Consider the following 2,885-nt stretch of genomic DNA (forward strand, 5'->3'; position numbering starts at 1 on the left):
TATCCCGTTTTTCACAGGGTCCGGTTACCTAACCTGAAGATTTGACAGGTCCGGTTTTTTACAGAAGCGACTTCCTGTCTGACATTCCAACCCGCGAAAGGAAAACCAGCCCAAAATAAGTTAGGTCACATACCTCACGATGTTTTTTTTCACCCTTGAGCACGTGATAATCATTTATGATCCAAACATGAATTCGAAAACAAATTCGATAATCATTGGTTTAGGCCTGTGTTGAGTTCGAACTTGCGACCTAAAAGTGAGAGGCTAACCTAGCCTAAGTTACTTAGAAATAGAAATACTCTTTACTTGCCTTTGAAAAGGGTACATTAATAGATGAATGTACAAAGAAGTTCCTCAATCAATCAATCAATAATACTTTATTGCACAACAACATATACAAAGGACATAAACATACGAATAAAACATAAGCACAATAGGCGGCCTTATTGCTAAACAGCAATTCCTCCAATTTTTCAGCAATTTTTCTTGGTTCCTCCTTATCAGCTATCAACAATAGCATGCAAATATTGTTACAATTTAGGTATACTTGTATGTCATGTCATGTAATCGTGAATAGTGATTAAATTACAAAAATAACTTATTTATTTTTCAAAAATATCCGTTTCCCTACAAAATTATCGATGTCTGAACAAAACCATTCATCTCGCACAACAAAATAAGCGGTAGATGAAGTCTAAAGACGCGGTTATAATTCAATATCTGGCCGTCTTCACTAAATCTTGCCGGGTTTTGGCAGTGGCACACAGGTTTAAAGCCAAAACATATGAAAAATCAAATGCAGCGGCATACCCCAGTGATGTATGGCCCCAGCTTATTATTTTTAACCATTAAAATTACGAATGGCCGTACTTTTTTGTACCGAGTCGAGATTTTGGCAATCCGCCGATTTCAGTCGCTATATGATATTCCCAACCCACCACAGGCGTTATAAATCAATTTTTGCATTAAGTAATTGAATTTATAGCCTGTTTATTGCTTTGGGAAATTGTTGTTAAATGACTATTATTTTTTATGACTTTTTTACTTTTATCCGGCGTTATGGTTCGCTAGGATTGTTGAGTGCCATTGCGCTATTATTTGATTGCCATTTTGTTGTTGTTTTATTCGAATGTCGGCCATAACATCATGGAAAGTGGATTTTAATGTGGGAGCTGTGGTAGCCCAGTTGGTAGAACGCTTGCCTCTCACTTTGAGGTCGCTGGTTCGAATCTAGCACAGTGGACTCAAGAAAAATGTTCATATTTCTGAGGTGATATCAAGTGGAATTTTTCGTTGCAAATGTATGGAACTGAAACTTCGACTTTATATAAAGTCAGAATATCGAAGCCGTGGTAGCCCAGTTGGTAGGACACTTGCCTCTCACTTTGTGGTCGCAGGTTCGAATCCAGTACAGGCATAAACCAATGATTGTCGAATTTGTTTTCGAATTCATGTTTGGATCTTAAATCACGTGCTCAGCGCTCAGCGGTAGAGGTGAAGGAAAACATCGTGAGGAAACCCACATTCGGAGGTATGTGACCTAACCTGTATTGGGCTGGCTTTCCCTTCGCGGGTTGAAAGGCCAGACAGGCCGTCGCTTCTGTAAAAAACCGGACCTGTCAAATCTTCAGGTTAGGTAAGCGGACCCTGTGAAAAACGGGATAACTCTAGGGAGATGATGGATTTTAGTGAGGTTGGATCTCTTTTTAAAATAACTCCCCAAATACTTTGCACACACAAGAAATGCACACATTAGAAAACAACATAGAATCCAAATTAGTAAATCAAACTGCCTTATTGCTGATTAGAAATCTCTTCCAGGCAACCTTTGGGTATAGGAGATATTGAAAGAGTAATACCCTCACAAAACACACACCACGCTTACAATACATAATATAGGTATAGATAACTAGGTACCTCCTCCAAATAAGCAATAGGCAACTCATTATCACATCGTAAATCATAGGTCGTCGCTCTTAATCGCGTTTTATGAGCGAAAGATATCTAAAAATAAGTTGTTGTACGTCTTTAAAGATATTATCCTAAAAATTTCTAAAAAAAAGGTAAAAAGTTACACATCTAGCAGAGCGTGGTTTCGATCCACGGACCTCTGGGTTATGGGCCCAGCACGCTTCCACTGCGCCACTCTGCTGATGTCTGCGACGTGTGAAATAGTTCGTTGCTTAGAGAGGCTACGGGTTAACATCGTTTTTATCCTAATCTGAAAATAACTAGTTAGGTTTATTCATTTCATAACGATGTAGCACAACCATCTAGTGGCATTACGTGATTATTTCTTCTGATGACGTCATCAGATTTTTTTCTTACAAAAAAATCGACAGCTTTCCAGTAATAATAGTGAGTATAATTCCATGGTAAAATGAAAACTCTGACAACGCATTCTTGGTCCGGTCAAATCATTATCATAAGCGGCAAAACGTCAGGATTAAAAAAAATAGCAGCGCGTATGATGTGGAAGAATTATGGTCACTTTTTTTTGACGTGACTTATTGTAGATTTGCCGCAGCCCGGGTACCCCGGGGGGTACCCTGTTACCTACTACCTGAGGGTGCCCAGTTGGGCGCGAACCTCGGCTCAAAGCGTCGTCTGAGAAGAAAAATATTTGAAAGAATTAATCGACGCTAGTGAGTGGGTCGATAGCGATAAGCGCTGATTGAAGGAAGTCGTCGACCACGCCGGCGGGGTCAGTATCGGGGTCCTGAAGTGTTAGGTGTCGCGAGCTGATTGGCTGCCTCTATGGCTAGAGTAATAGGGTCGTCGGGAGTATTCGGGTCGTTGGGAGAATTGTGGTCTGCTTTCAGCTTAAATTCATTATACATACATCCACTTTCCAAATCATATTTGTTTTATTATTATTTTGTTAT

General features: G+C 39.7%; 1 non-coding gene across 1 annotated transcript; it reads right to left on the minus strand.

Moving 5' to 3' along the window:
* Positions 1-2,080: 2,080 nt before the first annotated feature.
* On the minus strand, positions 2,081-2,152 carry Trnam-cau (transfer RNA methionine (anticodon CAU)). Its single transcript has one exon. It is a non-coding gene; the product is annotated as a tRNA-Met (tRNA).
* Between the last annotated feature and the right edge of the window lie 733 nt (positions 2,153-2,885).

This window comes from Pectinophora gossypiella, chromosome 17 (assembly GCF_024362695.1).
Source record: "Pectinophora gossypiella chromosome 17, ilPecGoss1.1, whole genome shotgun sequence".
NCBI lineage: Eukaryota > Metazoa > Arthropoda > Insecta > Lepidoptera > Gelechiidae > Pectinophora > Pectinophora gossypiella.